Raw genomic sequence first — 20,177 nt, 5'->3', positions numbered from 1 at the left:
GAGGAGAAGCAGTTGTTGAATGAAAGGGTTTAGCTGAATAATGCTATTTTATAGAAAAGATATTGGCGCACTGAGGTGTAAACACTCAACTAACTCACATATGTGAAATATCAACACAAAAGGGAATAGTGCAGAATGGAGGTGTTCTGAACCCTACCAGACACAACTATCACAAGTGCTAAATCATTCACACTGAGAAGGAGAGGTACACAGGAATAGGTTGCGCTAGCTTACACGTCACAAATGGTACTGAGGTAGTGACAAAGATAGGTGAAAAGTAGACGCCAAGTGAAAGCCAACAAATCATCACGGACGTCTAACGTCACATCTGAAGATATCTGAAGATTTTTTTCAGTAATGAATGTAACTACAGGATGCACTACAGTACTTCACTAGCAAAACATTCATATCCATGTACATACCCAATGCTGTACACATGTACATACCATAGCATGAGGCATGGACACAGATACAGTAGATCTACACAGAAAATGTGCGATAAGACCTTCAAATAGAGGGGGGGGGGGGAGGTAGGGGGTAAAGTCTATTCGAAATGCGTTACGTTTGCAAATAAAATGCGAACTTATGAGATGCTCCGTTAGTTAGTAAAGGCAACACCGGCACTGGCAGAGAGTTCCGCATCCTTATGGATGAAGAATTCATAAGGAATTGATGCCTTCTACAGTGAAACCTGTCGCTAACAACCACCCCTTGGGGCCAGAGAAAGTGGTCTTTAGTGGCAGGTGGTCCTTAGTTACAGGTTTGCACCACCCAACCATGTATGAATGTGAGACCTTCCGTGCCTGGCGAAGTGGTCTTTAGTACCAGGCTGGTCGCTAGTCACGGTGGTCTTTAGTTACAGGTTTTACTGTACTTAGCATCTGAGATGGGTTGGTCTTCAATTAAGTTGGTTATGGGCTTTGAGCAGTATCAGCTCCAGTGCCGGTTCAGGCAGGTCAGCGAAACTGAAGGGGGGGGGGGGCGTGGGGGGGGGGGCGTGGGGGGGGGGGGGGGGTGGAGGCGGGTTACTTGGACCCGTTTGAAAAAAGAATTATTAACGAGAGAGCTTGGAAGCTCAGGGCCATACATTATGCTTTTTTGCCTAGCTCATCATGCATGTTATTGGAACTGATGGAAATGTTTTTTTCCATTGATTGGTTACATCATTGTTTTGCACAAACGTTTCAATCAGTTTGAATATGAGTAAGGCAAAAGTGATTGCAGAATTTATTGGGTTATATAAACTTTCTCTTTGCATTCGAGGGTAATACGACACCGTCTACCACCTTGCTGACCTAGGCAACAAAGCATAGAGATGTTATGTATAGATGTTGTGTATAAAGATGTTATGTATTTTTTATATATTTTTCAAGACATAACCAAGGATTCGAACCCGCATTATTGTCCGGTGCGCATTACCCCGATACACTTCGCTTACATACTCATTCTTCCAAGTTGCTTCACGTTATGATCTTGCATTTGAAAGCCCTATTTGAATATTGTGGCCAGCTGTCTTTGATCAAGGGCATCACACACGGTACGACCACTACGACCATGGTCGTACCACTTTTCGTCCAGGATGGTCCGCCCAATTCATCGAAAAAAGCAATAAAAAATTCAAGGATCTTCGGACTTGTACAAAACATCGCAACAAATTACTTTCATTGCAAGGAGGAGCATACAGCGTAGATGCCTAGTACTAGCAGTTAGTTATTACCCAAGACTCCAGGCGGCTATCCATTACGATAGGCAGTTGGAGTCACGGGTAGAGACAACCAGACGATGGATTCCTCACGGACGCATTCACTGAAAACTTGACGGAAACGGAGCTGAGCTGGCGGCGATCACTGGGTCTAGAACTAAAAATTTCCAAGATCTACGGTGTTAAAAATAATGGCGATCAGCACGGTCAAGAGGCACTACATGTATGTCACTTGTCAGCTACAACATAATTATATTCTTTCCACAACGACACCTACCTGCTTGTAGTACCTCTGGCTCCTGACGATCCACTGCAAGCTGATGCGAAAATGCTTTACACCCGCGAAAGCCGCGCTTGTCAATGGGAAAGGGAATCGCTTCATTCTCCGAACTAGAAAAGTATTTGGACTGCTGCTCCACGGCGGCTAAATATTCTACAGCTGTTCACCGACACGACCCGCTTCACCCAACGATTTACGATCGTTTCGTCCTCCGAGTTTTTTGGTAGCAGCAGCAAGAATTGCGTCCGCGACGACAGGACGAAAGTCTCTCGCAAACTAAAGTCCTGTTGCCACGAAGACAGAGAAGATTCCGCAAGCCCTTTCTTCTGCTTCCAGTGTTGTAGCTCTCCGATCCACTGGCAGATCTTTCAATCCCACAGAATAAAAAAGGATCTTCTTCTCTCTCTAAAAACAACCAAAATATTACTTCGCGACTGTCCAGGCCGGCCGTGTACATGGTGCATGCGACGCTGCTGACTTTTGCAGAACATAACATACGTGTTTGCACAGCGGCTGGTGCTAGAACGGGCAGCACGCTTGTACTTTGGATTTTGCGATTTTTTCGAGGGCAATGTGTAGGGGTGCGCGGATTATTCCCGGAATAATTTGGGAATACTATCGTTGAGAAAATTTTGGGAATTTTAGGGGAATTCTATCGATCTTTTGCCAGATCCATTGACCTTCAGAAGAGTTTTGAGGGAATTCTGTCAATTTTGACCTGCCAGAGAACAAGCGCGCATCCATGGACGCACGTACATGTACATGTACATGCAGAAACACCCGGACAGTCATGTAGATCTAGTATGATGTACTGTACATCCTGCATGCAGTGATCACGTGCCTGACCGTCCATTTTGCATACTAACGAGCATGCGCAAGGCACGGTTCGTGCTGGGGTTTTTTTTGGGGGGGGGGGGAATTCCGGAGAATTTTTCGATGTTTTGGGAGAATACTTTCGAAGTTCCGCGGGAAATGCGCGAAAGCATAAAGTCGGGTGCGTGCGAGCATAATCCGCGCACCCCTAGCAATGGGTTCCTTTTGCCTTGCTTGGCTACCTACAATGTACAGAAAATACCAAAAAATACATGAGAAGTTTGTTTTTGGAGCTGCAGTGGGGTTGTCGAATAAGTGCTAGGGGAACCCTCCTTTGCGGCTGTAGAGTACTAAAACGTTCCCTGTTAGCCAAAAAATCCTTATTTTTTCTCAGGGGACACCCCCAACCCCGTCATGCCACTCACAGCCGCCCTGTGACGCCCCTGTTGATGGTACGTTACGGGACAGGCACGGGATAGCGCCAGGTATCTTTTCCGCTTGCCCTTCTAGGCTTCTTCCTCGACAGCTCGATCGCCTTTCATCTCTGGTGCGGGTGTAATCTAGTGACTTCACACATGCGTTATAATAGACAAATCTTTTTTCTGGGTTCGTGAAAAGGGCCATGCGTGCAAGTCAGCTCGTGTGAAGTGCATGTTTTTGCATTTAGTTGGTATGTGGCAGTGAATGGGACAGAGAGACTTTTGCTCCTTGAGTTTTTGTACTTGTATGTAAATAGTGTTTTACGTTCACCATGACGGCTACAATTCCCAACCATACCACGACGAATTGATCGGCTACATCATTGTACTGCAAAAGGTTCTATCTGTTCGAATAGCATGCTTGATGAGCTAGGCAAAAAGGCAAACGGTAGGACCCTGAGCGAAATAAATAAATTTTCTCTTTGCATTCGAGGGTAATACAACACCGTCTACCACATTGATGACCTAGGCAAAAAAAGCATAGGGATGTTATACATTTTTCATTTCTCCTATTTTTTTTCAGAACATAACCTGGGATTCGAAACCACACTATCGCCCTGCATGTATTCCCCCCGATACACTGCGCATACCTACTCATTCTTCCCAATTGATTCACATTACGATCTTGCATTTGAAAGCCCTGTTTGAATATTGTGGCCAGCTGTCTTTGATGGTACGGTACGGGACAGGCACGGGATAGCGCCAGGTATGCCGACGGCACAAGCACACAAAAACGGAATTAAAGCTGTGTGGACCCTTGCTAGCGCCGGACGTTACTGAAGTAACGTCTTTTGCATAGCTACGGGAATAAATTGAGAATATAGGGTAACTACATAAAAGCTGTGCTAGTACTCGTTAGCTTTGTACTGCAATCAAGCCTGACGTTATGTGCTTGTCTTTGCTGCGTAATTACAAATGATACCCAGCCTGTTTTCCTGAAAAGAAAACATATCTTGCTTGCCCCATTGTGTTCCTGCAGACAACAGATCATGCTTCAGCAGTGATTCTTTTTAGTTTTCCTTTTCCTTTCGTAACATTGCTGGCAGCCGGAATGTCACCTCGACACTGTATTTCTTCAGCATACCTGACCTGACTGTAGAGACTGTGAAGGCAATGACTTGCCAAGCCCTCCGCGGCGAGCTTTACCAGTGCGGCTTGAACCCGAAAGGAAATAAAAGTATTTATATTTTTACAAGACCGTTAGCTGTCATAGCTATCCCATGGTAATGAGGTCTGCTCTGGCCTCGAAAACCAGCAACATGACAGTGTGGACACGGCTCGCGAGCCCAGGAGCCCGACCGGAACAAATTTCTCCTCGATTAGGTCAGGTGACGCGGGCTCAATGGACCTCCGCGCTCTCGTATGGGACGAGGTACAGTCGGCTTTTTCGGCCCCTATTGCTGAGAGTACTATATGTTGCACCTCACGCAAGGCCAAGGCAATGCAACTGCTGCCGCCGCTACGCCAGCCCAAGGCCCACGCTCTTGCAACCCGCCCCATTCAGCCACCTGCACCAGCTTTGCTCAAGGCTGTGCAAGAATGTATCTTGCGAGGGGCGTTCGTAGATATTTCAAGTTTGTTTACTGATATCTTCCATCACACCCCCACCCCCCACCCCCCACCCCCCCCCCCCCGAACAATCTGGCTGGCGCATAGCCCGAAAAACGATAGCCAGCTAATTAGGAGCCTGGATCAGCAAAAATCACCACATGTGCAAAATTTTCAAAAAATATTTTTGTGCTCCAAATTGATCCACAACTACTGATAACCAGTCTCAAGAAATTTTAGATCAATCACAGCACCGTAAGTTACCAAACAATGCGGTGCACCACATCGCTGTACAAATGTTGGAAGTGGTATTATCTGTGTAAGATGCAAGTATGAGCGTTGGTATTTGTCTGATCCTGTTAGGCATTGCCATCACTCAGCCGCCTAACAAGGAGGAATTTTATAGTCTTTAAGAGTGTACTCAAACACTGGCTTGTCCAAGTAAATCATTTGCTTCACTGACTATTGGGCAGCTAATGGCATATGGCCAAATTCCAGGGGCTGATATTGCATCCACAACAGCCTCTGTACTGATGATCTCCAAGCCCTTCACTTCCATGAAAACATATATGCACACACGGAGTGCAATCACAGTAGCTGTGACTACTTAGCACACAGGCTCATGAGCATGAGGTACGTACTAGGTGCAGATACATTCAACGGTTACCTGAGCTGACCCTACTGGGACATTTTTTTTGGAATTTTTTTGGGAGCTGCTGCATGGACCAAATAAATGTTTCAAGGTGCTCAGCGTCCAAGCCAACGGAGCAGATCTTGTCTGGCAGTAGCTCTCGTTGCTCTTCCAGTCGTGAATCGAGACGCCTTTGTTCTGCATCGTCCCTGTCGATATCCGACAAACTTACTAGTGAAGGAGTCATTCATCGCTCAACAATATCCTCTCGAGTCGTCGGCATTCTCATCAGCGCTGCTTTCTTCTACACAAAGTCTGCAGCCTCGCCGAGTCGCTTTGCAGCAGGAGAGAGTCGTCTTCTGGAGCTCCGCGGCTTTCACCTGACTCCCTTGATGAGCAATCGCCATCCCAGTCATCACCAAAAAATGTCGTGTCGTGATTGGTGTCAACTACGATCGATGCGCGTGCGATGTTCGCGCCCCGCGATCGTACCTATTCGCGAGCCAAGCTCAGGTACGTGGGGTTTCCCAGCCATGTCTCCTGGGGCTTGCCTAGCTAGCTAGGCTTGCCTAGCTAGCTAGTCACTGACAAACAAACAAACACGGGCTTGTCAGGTGGAAAGAAAGACCAGTGACAAGAAAGACAGAAAGGTGATGGGTGGTTGTTATGTCCGCGACTTTTCTTTCGCTCGACTTCAACGTCACTTTTTGATCAACTTGATATCAAACACAAGTGATGGTTTTCGCTGATCCGGGCTCATATCGTTGAGTGAGATGACGCGAAGCAGGTGTGTCGCAAGGTTCACGATATAGCTACCTGGCTCGAGGCCTGTACCACATACATGTTTGTTATCACGGCTGCTGCCCCACATTGCACTGCTGAACTGTTTGCGTACCCTCAGTTTGTTTGTTTGTTTGTTTAGCTTTATATTACTCCACCAGAAGCACATTCAAAATCTGCCTTCTCACTGGACGTATTTCCACAGTTCTCGCAAAATGATGAAGGTTGATAGTGACTGCTAACCACCAGTTCTCCCCAAGTGCGTGGCTATAATACGACCGCCAGCTGCGGATGCCCGCGGCCCAGTCACCAGACCTGAAGAGGTTGGACACCGTCGACGTTAACCTGTAGCAGATAGCCTTCACACTCAAGTTCACAGGGCATACGTGCCCAACATGCGCTCAATGGCCGACGGTCCATCCTGGGGCGGGTCCGTGTCCTTTTCGTCTCCAAGCCCAATACCCCAAGCCAGCAGCACTTACCTCCAGTGGTCGCACTCGCACCAGCGACTGCCAAGAAATCTGCTACAACTTAAATAGACGTCGCTTTTCTTCGTCGTCGTGCCGTTTCTCCCATACCTGCAGCCAGTGTGGCAAGGACCACCCATACCTCAGGTGCAAGCAGGAGCAGCGCAGAGCCAATCGGCCACCACCGAACCGATTGACTCTGTGTATAGCTTCTTTCCTATACACTCTGCAAACAGCCAAAGTGATCACTCATGAGTGAGCCGCAACAGTACCCGCGACCGGATGCAAAGGTTCCTGATCAATGTTGCAAACAGCCAACCAGGGTGAACCAATTGGCGTTGCAAACGGCCAAAGCAATCGTTCATGCTTGAGCGGCAATAGTACCAGCAACCGGGTGCAATGACTACTGAATGGCGTCGCAAACAGCCGACCAATAGTAGACAATTTCAAACAGAGATAGTAGCAGCTAAGCAACTAGTTGAAGGAAGCTGTTCCCAGAAAACCAGTACACGACACCACAGCAAGTGTTCACCACCAATGCACGAGAGCTAAGAACAAGTTATTATTCCTTTTCGAGCCAGGACTGCATATATGCACTCTGACCTATGAAAATTCGCGTATTACGTTGCAGTGCTTAGACCAGTGTTCAAACTATCGTAACTCCATGAGACACATATGCACCGCAACAGTCACCAAACCGTTGGAAAGGTCTTGAGCCCATCTTTTTGGTGATATAATGTTCTTTGCCGTAGGATACAGATTCACTGAGTGGTGACAAGATGAACACGGAAATCACTCGCCAGAGCGAACGGGAATTTTTTTGTGCATAACTTCGCAGTGTTTTTGGAGCGTACTATGTGTTTTCCTTTGGCACGTCTCATGCTTGATAGGCTTCAAATGAAGCGCTGGGTTCTCAGCTTTGCAGTGCAGTTTGAATCATGAAACTTGGTTAAATTTGCAAGATGACGAAAAAGAAAAAGAAATTGAGTTGTTGTGGCGTTCCGAGGGACTGTTAAGTAGTTTGGAGAGGGGGTAGAAATGGTCCTGGTGTGTCTATGTCGCCGATGGCTACCATGATGTAATCGCTTGGTCCTAATCTTTCCAACGAGCCCAGGATGATGAAAATCCGTCGAGGTGGAGTAAAATGAGAATAAATTTCTTTCGGAGCTTTGCGCTCAAACTTCAACAGGAGAGTCAGTGCGTTGGACAGCCGGCCTATTGGAGAAAAGGGGCTCAGCATGGAAAAGGTTAAGGCACGAGGTGGATAAATGTAGGTATGCAGATAGATAAAATCCAACGCAGGTTCTGAGAAGGGTCATCACTGGCGGTGACATGAATGTGGCGGAGCGGATGCAATCTACCACAGCCTTGTTGTCACAGTGCATTGTGATACGAAGCTGGCACCATTCCTTGCCCCAGGGGAAGCAAGCTGTGACCAACACGTAGTGCTCCTGCTATGTAGTGTAGTTATTATATGATGACTACATGTTCACATGGCATATAGGCCGTTGAAGTCTGACGTCACAGCTTCTTGACAATGCGTAGTTACTGTGCCAAGTGGTGACAAACGAAAGTCGCGAAACCAGCATTTGTCGTGTGTCCAGTGCCAGCAGCATGCAATGAACACAGCTACAGCATCATTTTTGACCGAGGAGCGCGCGAACGAGATTATTTTATTTCAAATTAACTGCTACTTGTCGTCGAGCTTGTAGTTTTCGCTTTAGCAAGAAGGAGAACCTGTAGCTGAATTTTTGCTTGGACACTGCTGTGCCTGTACTGTCATCCGGCTTTACATGTAGTCGCCGGCCAAGAAGCAATGATGGGTGTCTCCGTTACTTCTATCGCAGGGATTGCTGATTTCTTTTAGTTCTGAGACCTACCAACTCCGGGTTCGGTTCCTTGTCCAGCGGCAAGCGAAAACCAGAACTCCTATCTCTCAGGTGCTGGTGAACACTCAGCAGGAAAACACTGCACGATGGCTAGAGAGCGAATGAGAAACTTCTTAGTAAAACAAAATTTGAATTCGCGATCTTGCACTAGCGCGCCCCTGTCAAAGTGATGCCGTGCAGGTGACAAGTGCAGGTGACGCGACTTTTGTTTGTCACCACTTGGCCTTGTAACTTCGTGTAACTATGAGTTTTCAGGCAGTGTGACGTAGGCACTTCGACAGCCTAATGCGTATGCGTAAGAAAAACATGGTCTTTCCTCTTGGTGAACTTAAAGAGTACTTTGTGTGAGCGTGGACACAACAATGGCGACAAAAATATTATTATTATTAATGGAGTTGTTCTGGTGCTACAGTCATGATAGTTACGAATTGTTTCCAATGCCAAGGCCAAGGCCATGATAGAGCCATTTGACAGCGGAGATTTTGATGAATGGCGAGAGAAACTGGATTTTTTTCTTTTGTGCAAACGAAATCGGAGTTCTGGCGGCGAATGGCAGTACGGCTGAAAAGACTCGTTGTGAAAAACGGGTATCAGCTTATCTTATCTCTCGTCTGAGTAAAACGGTTTACTCCACACTGAAGACTCTTTGTTTACCTAAAGCTCCGAGTGATTTGAAGTATCAGGAGATCGGGGGAAAACTGACGGATCATTACAAGGTTCAAACATCACGATGGAGCGTGACACACGCTTTCAGGAACTGTAATCAACTTCCGACCGAGTCAGTGACTGATTTTTCGCATCGACTGCAGTGCAGTGCTGGAGACTGCAAGAGTGAGAGCCATTTGGATAGAGCACTATCGGACCAGTTCATCAGTGGTTTGCGGAGTGTTGCAGTGCAACGATTAATTCTGGCGAAGCCAGACGGAGATGGCGACACATTTCAGAAAATCAGTAAGATTTCTCTGAGTGAGAAGAGTGCGGCAAAGTTTGCTGCAGAGATGCGTACTCACACTATGTCTCTAAATGCTGTCAAGTCGTCAGACTCGAGGTCGAGGCGTACCTCTACTGCCACTTGTACTCGAAACCGCACACCAGCAAGGTCGACAAGTCATGGCATATCTGGTGTAAAGAAAACGTTTTACCGGTGTGGTTCAGAGAGTCACTTGGCGGACGGGTGTACCCACAAGTCTACGAAGTGCCGTTTCTTCAAGAGCATGCGGCATCTGGAGCGCGTTTGCCAGTCAAAGAAACGCCCACAAGATACCCAACAGTTGGATGACGACACGACGTACGATGATGATGATGATGATGATGATACTGGTGAGAGTGTACCGTTGTTTCACGTGTGCAATGTATCTCAGTCTACTGAAAAGGGTTGTAAATATAAAGATAACACTGTGGTAAATCGACTGCTTGTATTGTTACAATAGTTCTGACGATATTAGTTATTTGATTGTATTCTTACTTTGTAGCTGCGTCCAGGCTCGTTGGAATTCTCATCACGGACTCCATTCTAGTTTCGAAGAGATATATATTCTTGTCCAATTGTTCTCAAACAAATTCCTCGTCTTGTGCATTTGTTCTCAAACAAATTCTTCGTAGTATTTGCAGTACGTAGTCTCGCGCTCTTTGATTTGTTTGACTCGCGCGTGACTTTCCTTTCTTTTCTTTTGTCATGTATGACGTATCGGTATGACGTGAGTGTGTACGCACTCTGTTTATGACCACGTGACTGCATGCTCACGTGAACTACAGTCAGTAGGCTAGTGCATTTTAGCGACTGCAGCGATCCGATCTTCTTGCTGCAGCGCTGTGTCTTCTTCTTCACTTGTGTCTTTTCTTTGGTCGCTGCACTAGTTTGTGATTACCATGATTACGCGTCAATGGACGACATGGTCGCCATTTTGTGCATGTCCTTTTTCTTGATGGATCTTGGATCTCGTGGAAAAAGAACAGTTTCCTTTTCTCCCAACTTTACCACTATTTCAATATTTCAACTCTCTTGATTCCTTGTTGATAGTTGTGGCTCAGTGCATGCGCGAGTGTGCTGGAGTGCTAGCTGGAAGAGATAGAGTACATAGTGGTGGAGTAACAGGGTTCTAATGGTCCACTGTTTGAACCGGTCACTATGAATGGTTTAGTTGTCGAAATGGAATTAGACACAGGCAGCGATGTGTCAATTTTGACGAAAAGTGATTTCAAAAAATGTGCTGGTGATAAGCGTACATTGCAGAAATCAACGGTTCTGCTAAAAGGGTTTTCCGGTACTAAGATCGAATGTATTGGGGAAACTACAATGTCAGTTACGATTGCCAGGAATACCGAGAATGTCCTAATACGGGTGGTTGAAAACGACGGTCCCTCCTTTTTGGGTAGAGATTAACTGAATGTTTCACACTACCTTGGAAACAAATGTTTGCGGAAAGTGTTCACCGCATCCTGGGTACAGATACAATCAAGAAAGAAGTCCCTGCATTACTCGAGCAATCGTCAATGGGTCAAATGAAAGGTGTTCAAGAGACCCTGCATGTAGATGACTCAAAACCAATGTTCTTCAAGCCACGATCTGTGCCGTTTCACATCCGAGCACAGCCGACCAATAGTACGCAATTTTAAGCAGAGATAGTAGAAGCAAAACAACTAGTTGAGGAAGCTGTTCCCATAAAACCAGTATACGGCACCCCAGCAAGCGTTCACCACCAATGCGCGAGAGCTAAGAACAAGTTATTATTCCTTTTCAAGCCAGAAGCGCATACCGTAAAGTCGCGGATAAAAGCCGGGCTTATAAGCATATAAGTCGCTTTCTGCATCAGGCTATAATGAAAACCAGGCTTGTATGAAAACCATGCTTATATGCACCACTGATATACGCGACACGCGTACATCTACCACTGACTACCGTCGTCAGTTTTACTATGCAACGTACATCGTGCATGCACTCTTGACCTACCCGATCCGCGCTTGCATAGAAGCCAGGCTTCTATGCGCGATAGGCTTGTATGCATTTGACTCGTTTGATTTTCAGGCTTCTATCCGCGATGTGCTTGTATGCAAACCCGGCTTTTATCCGCGACTTTACGGTATATGCGCTCTGAAACTATGAAAATTCGCGCTTTATATTACAGTGCTTAGACCAGTGTACAAACTATCGTAACTCCGTGAGACATAAACGCATAGCAACAATCAATAAACCGTTGGAAAGGTCTTGAGCTCATCTTTTCAGAGCGAAAGGGAAATTTTTGTTCATGACTTTTCAATTTTTTGGAACGTACTAGGGGATTTCCCTTTGGCACATATCATGCTTGATAGGTATCAAATGAAGCGCTGGGATCTCTGCTTCACAGTGCAGTTTGAATCGTGAAACTCTGTTGAATTTGGCAAGATGGCGAACAAGAACGTAAAATTGAGTTGTTGTGGCGTTCCGAGGGATGGTGGATTAGTTTGGAGAGGAGGTGGAAGTGACTAAGTGTCTATGTATGGCACGTCGCATGCTTAATAGGCATCAAATGAAGCGCTGGGATATCAACTTCGCCATGCAGTTTGAATTGTGAAAATCGGTTGAATTTTGGCAAGATGCCGACCAAGAACGTGAAATTGAGTTGTTGTGCCGTTCCGAGGCACGATGGAGTAGTGTGTCTATGTCTGGTGTGTCTATGTTGCTGAGGACTACCATGATGTATTCGCTTGCTCCTGATCTTTCCAACAAGCCCAGGATGATGAAATCCGTCAAGGTGGAGTGAAATGAGAATAAATTTCTTTCGGACCTGTGCGCGCAAACTTCACCAAGAGAGTCAGTGCGCTGGACAGCCGGCCCATTGGAGAAAAGGGGCCCAGCATGCAAAGGGTTAAGGCATGAGGTGGATAAACGTAGGCATGATGGATAAAATCCAACGCAGGTTCTCAGCACAGCAAATTTGCAATGACAATCCGTACCTGTATGTGAAGGCCTTACTACATCGACTGGAATTGCAGCACTGCTCAGTCTGATTGTGCTTGAGCAGCTGCGGCGACACCCCGAAATTCCTCCATGTGGAAACGAGGCAGCAAATTTGCAATGCAGTTAGACTGGCCAGCAACGTGAACAGCAGTGATGGTGAAATTGAAGCGGGCGCACTCAAAGAACAGCTCCCTGAGCAGGGTCCTCACTGGCGGTGACATGAATGTGGCGAAGCGGATGCAATCTACCACAGCCTTGTTGTCACAGTGCATTGTGATACGAAACTGGCACCATTCCTTGCCCCAGGTGCAGCAAGCTGTGACCAAACCGTAGTGCTCCTTCCACTCAATGTTGTGAGCGAGTTTCGCAGGCAACCAGGTCCCTTGAAGCCAGCGGCCACTGTAGAATGCGCCCCAACCCAGTGTGCCGCTGGCATCAGTGAACAGCTCCAAGTCTGGAGATGGTGTCCCATCTGGGAACAGCAATAATGACTTTCTGTTCCATTATTCCAGGAGCCTTAGCCACCATTGAATATCTTCCTGGCACTCGGTAGTCAGACTGATGCGGTAGTGAGGCTGCTGGTTGCGACTGTAAATAGACTACAGGCGCTGCACAAATATCCAGCCGGGTGCGATGACTCCTGCAGCGAAGGAGAGTTTCCCCTGAAGAGATTCGAGTCCGCGCTGGCACATGGTGAGGTTGATGCTCGCTGGAGTCAACAGGCGCTTGATGTCAGCCAAATTGTCGCCAGGTGTCAGGCTTCCATCTTCCCACAATCCATGATGCTCATGAATGTCAGGATACGAGACGGGCCTTCCACCTTCGCAGGTGTGAGCGGGACTCCGAGGTATGACCCCTCACGGAGGAGAATAGCCAGCTCCCGCGTCGCCACTGCTCGGCCCGCGGTCACGCATAAGTAGTCGTCCAGGAAATGCAGCAAATTAGGAATGGAGAATTCGTGGTGCATTATCCATTCGATGGTGTTTGCCACGGCATCCAATACCGCCGGGCTAGAGCGGAGCCTAAATGGCAAGACACGGTCGTAGTAGTACTTCCCCTGCCACAGGACACCGAGGAGATGCCAATCCGGTATTTTTGCGAAAAGCGCTCTTCACATCAAGTTTATAGAGGTAGACAGGAGACAGGGACGACATAATGATGTTTTAAATGGCTTCATCATTGCTGATGATGTACTGCGAAGAGAAATGCTCGCCGTTAACGCTGGAGCCAGCAGGGCTGGACAGGTGGTGTATCAAGTGTAGCTTGCCATTCATTTTTGGAACGACGCCAATGCCACAGCAGTACATAAATGGGATTGTTGGTGAATCAAACGGGCCAGCCATGTAGCCAGCTTTGCAGGAACCAGTGAGCTGCGTGCTGATGAGAGATTTGACGAAAGCTTGTTAGTTATGCAGTTGCCGGTAAAACCAATATCAAAGCCGCAGCGGAGGCTGTTAATAACATACGAAGCCAATGAACTGTCAGGGTGGCTACGGAGCAGTAGTTTGAAGCGAGAAACAGAGAGAGGTGTGTGGACAGCAGTACATGCGCTTGTGAAATCAGTAGAACTTGAAGTGCAGGGAGAAATATTCACAATCGCGGTAGCTTGCAGCCAAAGCAGCAGAGTTACTGGCGCCTACCGCACTTGGATCCGACATAGTGTCGAGAACGGTAGGGGAAGACAGACTCATCAGACTCATTCTCATACCACAGTTTCCTTTCTAAAAACTTCACCTTCAACCACAATCAAAACTTGCCAACCACCCCCGTATGTGTGTGTGCGTGCGTGCATCATGCAAGCGCGGAGCGGAATGCAATGATGCAACTACAAGAAAACAAATCTCGGCAGCTAGCAACGAGTGCATTCAGAGAAGAAGAAAACAAGTTCAGATTTAAGTAGTTTGTGATGAGCAGCAGAGACAAACATGCAGGAGAGTATAATTATATGATGAGATGGAGGCGACATTGGGAATACTCGGATTCACAATGTACGCGTGCCATCAGCTGGGTAATCAGAGTCGTCGTTGGACATCGTAAGTCCCAACTCAAATGTATTTGGAATATGATAATAAAATGTTATGGCAAGTTGGACTGTCTGTTGATTAATTACGATATGATCATGCAATGCGGGAGTCTATACTTGCAACTTCAAATTGATATGAAGTAGTCTTCATGATGTGGTGACATTCATGACATTCCCGACAACGAAAGTTATCTTACCCACTCTGCGATACGCTCACGGGCCTTCTCTGCTGCTTTGCGATTTGCCCGCCTGGAACATGGTTGGAGCAGCTTCGTCCGCCATTGCCTGTTCCATAGCCGTCGCCGGTGCCGGGCGGTGTTCCATATCACCAGCCTCCACTGCTCCGACGTCATCCACAACGTGCAGCTCGAGCGGATAGAGCTTGCTGATCGGTCTCGACAACACTGCCTTCGATTTAGCCGTCTTCAGCTTGACAGCTCTGACTTGGCCATCGACTCCAGGTAAGATTTCTACCACTCTGCCGAGTCTCCAACTTCCACGTGGCTGGCCGGTCTCTTGGATTACGACCACTTCTCCGACTGTTGGTGTCCGAGAGATGCTACTCCGTGACTGTCGGTGTTGACTAATTGATGCTTCGCGCAGAGCAGGGAGGTATTCATCTTCCCACACCTTCCATGCTACATCCAGTTGTATCTGTTGCCGTTTCCACATCCTCGTGACCTTGGCTGCTGGTGTCTCCGGACCGTCCTCCTCGTCGCTGTCCGTCTGAAAACCGGTTGCCGTTCTTCCTCCACAGAGGAAATGTGACGGTGTCAGGGGTGAGAATGAGGACACATCGTCGTCGTCAACATATGTGAGCGGCCTCGTATTGATCATGCCTTCCACTTCGGCTGTCAGGGTTGCGAGCTGGTCTAGAGTCAGGAGGCACCTTCCAAGACTCTTCCTCAAGGCTCTCTTGACAATGCTCACCAGCCTCTCGTACACACCGCCCTTCCATGGCGCAAACTCTGTTGTGAAGCTCCATTCGATATTCTCCGTTGAGAGATACGATAGCAGGTCTGGGTTGGCAAGAATCAGCTTCAGATGATCGTCCAGGACAGAGCGTACCAACTTGAACTGGGGTGCGTTGTCACACACAATAGACTTTGGCTTGCCTCGTCTCGCCGCGAACCGTCTCATGCTGTTCAAGAAGGCTGCTGCAGATAGGCCAGAGACTATGTCCAGGTGTACAGCTCGTGTGGTTAGGCAGGTTACTAGGTTGATCCATACCTTGCCTTTCTCCGTGCCGGTGCGGATCAATAGCGGTCCGAGGTAGTCAAGACCAACGTACGTGAATGGAAGTGCTCTGGTAATCCGTTCCTTGGGCCATGGGGGCATGGACGGCAACTTGAACGGACGCCCTTCGTGTCTTCGGCAAACCGAGCACTGATCCAGGATACGGCGAACGATAGCACGGCCACGTATGATCCAGAACTCTTGCCTTGTCTGGGCCAGGGTGTGTCGAACACCTGCATGCAGAAGCCGTCCATGGACTTCGCTGATGACATGCTTCGTGAACGCGTGATACGTTGGTAGCAGCTTCGGTAGTTTCTGGTCAGTTGGTAGTTCAGCGTTGCTCAGTCTTCCGGCGCATCGCAGTATGCCGTTGTCGTCGATCACAACACCAAGGTTAGCAACTGAACTGTGCTTGGCATTGGTCTTGATAGCTTTGAAGATGTCAGGGAAGGCCTCGCGTTGTACCATTCGAGTCCACCAATCTCGCGCAGCCTGTATGTCTTGTGACACGATGTCGTAGCTGTTGCTGATCTGAGAGAGACGTGGTGAGTTGGGACGCAGTTTCTTCAGGAACTTCATGCACAGAGCAGTGATTCTCAGGACCTTCCTCAAACTGCTTGCTCTCGTAAGCACGCTGCCGAGACCAGATGGAATGGTGTGTGGACTAGGTTGGTCAGTAGCACGATCGCTGCCACCAGTCACCAGGCTTGCGGTATGAAGCGTTGGTGCTTGCTCCTCCTTGCTGGCTAGGTCGGATTCGTCAGCTGAGAGTGTGAGGTCCTCGTCTGGCCAGTGATCTGATGTGGTACGTAACCAGTCCGGACCGTGCCACCATGACTCCTGAAGATCGGCCACCAAACCGCCTCGGCTAGCGACATCAGCAGGGTTGCACTCTCCAGGAACATGGCGGAAGGACAAGAACTCGCCGCAAGTACGAATCTCTGACACACGGTTGGCCACGAATACGGACAGTGGCTTGGATGATTTGATCCAATGCAGAACACAACGCGCGTCCGTCCATAGGGTGATGCTGGTAAGTGGGAGATCGAGTTCATCTTTGCAGAATCGGGCTGCCCGTGAACCAATCGTCACGCCAAGTAGTTCCAGCCGTGGCAGGGTGAGACCGTTAGGCTTGCCGTCCTTGGACTTCAGCGGTGCAAGACGTGTCTTGCCGAAGAGGAGCTCACAGGTTGTCATCATGGCTATGGTTGTGCGGAGGTAGACCACAGTTGCAAAGCCCAGTTGTGACGCATCGGTGAAGACGTGTAGCTCGTAGGTAGCATCGGTTCCATTAGCAATTGGGTTGATTTGCCTGGGGAACGATAACGAGCTGACCTCGCTCGAGGCTGCATGGAGGGTCAGCCAGGTGTCCAGTAGGTGTCCAGTCAAGACAGTGTCCCAGTCCATACCAGCTTGCCACAGAGAGCGTAAGAAGACCTTGATACGAAATGTGACCGGAGCAACCAGTCCCAATGGATCGTACAATGATGCAGCATACTTCAGGACAGCGCGCTTAGTCCAAACCGGGTCGGTGCTGGGTTGGGTTCGAGGACAAGCGAGCTGTAGACTGTCATCCTTGGTGTGCCACGTGATTCCAAGAACGTTGACACTGTCGCCCTGTGCCCTTTCCTTGGCATCCATAGCTGTCGTAGCGTGGCTGTTGTTAGATGCCCACTCACGTAGCCGCATGGACGAGCGAGAGAATACGGATGTAGTTCGGTTGCACATATCGTACCCTTCTTCCGGGGTGTCGACACCGATGAATACGTTATCCACGTAGATATTGCGGGACACCAAGCGACCGACATCCGCATCTTCATCATTTGCTAGATGGTGTTGGATTGTTGCCGCTAGCAGAAATGGACTGCTCACGATGCCGAACGGTACTCTCCGAAACCGATAGACCGCGATGTTGTCCGGAGTTGCTGTGGGATTAGTTGGATCGCGATACCATAGGAAGCGTGTCACGTCCCGGTCTGGCGGCCAGATGTCAAGTTGCAAGAATGCCTTCTCGATATCGGCTACCAGCAGAATTGGTGTGATGCGGAGTCGCATAAGAACTCCGGCAAGGTTGGGGAGCAACACGGGTCCACGTAGCAGACAGTTGTTCAAGCTCTTGTTGTGACGCTGTGCCTTGGCCGAGGCATCATAAACGACACGCAACTTGGTCGTCGTCTTCGTTGGAGTTAGAACTGGCTGGTGGGGTAGATAATGGAGTTGCGGACCAGTGACAGAATCCGGTGTCATCTGCTCAATGATGCCCATGTCGGCTTGCTGCTGGATCACCTTGTCATACTGCTCAAGTAGTGACGAGTCGGTGCTTAGCCGCCGCGATAGAGTCCGGAACCGGCCCAACGTCAATCCGTAGTTGTCCGGGAGAAACTGCTGCTGGCCGTTCCATGGCCAGCGAACGATGTAGCGATTATCGGTGCACTCCACTGTTGAGTGGAAATGTTGCAAGGCTACGTCATCGTCTTTCACGGGAGACGGGTGCTCTATCCCAAGCGTTTCGAGGCTCCACAAATCCGGAATGGACTGCTTAAGAGGCAGAACCTCCTCGTGTGAAACGTCGGCTGCGGCTGCGATCAGAGTGGTTGCCGGTAGGGCAGTGGTGGGAGAGGTGTCCGTCTTGCCGGTGACCACGTAGCCGAGGGAGGTTGGCAGAAGGTTGAGGCCTGATGGTAGAGGTTGCACATGGCCCTGCACGAAGTCCCACAGATAATCAGACCCAATGAGTATGTCGATCTTTAGCCGTTCATCTTCGGCGTTAATCGCATCAGCTAACTGGTTGTCGTGTTGCAGTTGCTGCAAGGTCGTGATGTCGGGGTGTGCAACCGCAGGACGGAGAACCGGGTTTGTGATGTGCGGTAAGACGCTGCCTTCGATGGCCTTCGTTGTACCATCCTTGAGATGAATGAACAGGTCGGAGATCGGTACCTGTGCTGTGTGGTGTTTGGTGGCACCAAAGGTTGACACGGACAGCCATTCATGGCGAGTATGGCGCAGGGAGAGCTGCCTTGCCAAAGCCTCCGTGAAGTACGTGCGATGGCTGCCTGAATCAAGAAGAACGCGAGCGGTGGTGATTGTACCATTGTTGCCTTGCACATTCGTTGTGGCGGTTTGGAGTGTGACAGTTGATCCTGTTGCTTGCAGGAGACACGATGACTGGTCCGAAGCAACTGTCTGGTCCGAAGCAACTGCCTGACCTGGAACCTGAGTGGGTGTGCACGTAGCGGTTGTAGTGTCAGAAGTTGCCACCGCTGCCGTGGAAGATGAACCGTCAGCTCGTCGGGTGGAATGCGAACCTACACCAGATGGCTGGCGACTCTGCGGGCAGATGGTATGGTGATGGTGACTTGGGCGCTTGCACATCCGGCAGGTCTGTGTTTGCCGTCGGTAACATTCCTGGCTGCGGTGACCGGAACCCAAGCAAATAAAGCAACGACGTAGCTCCATTAATCGTTGTTTCCTGGCAGCAGAAGATGTGTAGCGTGAGCAATCGTTGTCCATATGTTGGCCATCGCAGAATATGCAACCACGACGGGAACGTTGTGGTCGTCCTTGGGTATCAGGGTGAGCTGCCAGTGCATCCGCTGTGCTAAAGAGTTGCTTTGGCTGCACTCCAACAGCGTCAGGTTTGTTCGGAGGGCCTTGGCCAGTCCGCTGGCGGAGTTGCTCTTGTAGAGTTGTGTACTTGGCCATATACTCTCGTAGAGTGGTTAGTTTCCAGGGCTGGCCGGCGTTGCTGATACCACGCCACTCCTCAAACTTGGTGGCAACCTCGAGTGGAACCTTGCCCCACAGCTTTTGGCACAGGAGACGTTGATCTGCCAACTTCTCTCCCTGTGTTTCCAGCTGTCGAAGGAGACACTCCACAGTTTCGAAACTTCGATGGATCTCCATGGGCCTGTTGGGTGGTGCCGGTAGTGCTTCCAAACGGCTGTACAGGGATGCAATGATGATCTCCGCTGAACCATACTTCGTCTTCAACAGATCCTTGACGGTGGTATAGTTTGCACTTGTCAATGAGATGCCCGCTATGGCCTTCGCCGCATCGCCGGAAAGGCAAGATTTCAGGTATGAGAACTTGCTGACATCCGCAATGGGCTGGTTGTCGATGGAAGACTGGAATCGCTCCCAAAACTCTGGCCACTCAATCACCTTGCCAGAAAAGGACGGTAGAGTCAGCTTTGGCAGCTGGACATTGAGGCGTGATGGCTGTGGGGCAGTACTGAGGCCAGCTGCCGCGGTTGCAGCGTGGGCTGCCGCTAATGCCATGGCCTGTATCATGTCCGGGGAATTGGTTGGTGTCGGGACAGTTGGCTGGGCCTGTGTTGTATCCGTATGCTGAGCCTGAGCCACAGGGTTCTGAGTAGTAGCACTGATGTCCGT

At 49.0% G+C, this 20,177-nt stretch overlaps 1 long non-coding RNA gene across 2 annotated transcripts in view; it reads right to left on the bottom strand.

The window, feature by feature from the left end:
* The window catches only part of LOC135827523 (uncharacterized), a 154,299-nt gene that overhangs the window by 36,553 nt on the left and 97,569 nt on the right, over positions 1 to 20,177 (bottom strand). The gene's annotated exons all lie outside the window — the stretch shown is intronic.

Source organism: Sycon ciliatum, chromosome 11, assembly GCF_964019385.1.
Source record: "Sycon ciliatum chromosome 11, ocSycCili1.1, whole genome shotgun sequence".
NCBI classification, from domain to species: Eukaryota; Metazoa; Porifera; class Calcarea; order Leucosolenida; family Sycettidae; genus Sycon; species Sycon ciliatum.
Note: the sequence above shows the minus strand (reverse complement) of the source record. Positions and strands in the feature narration are given on the sequence as shown.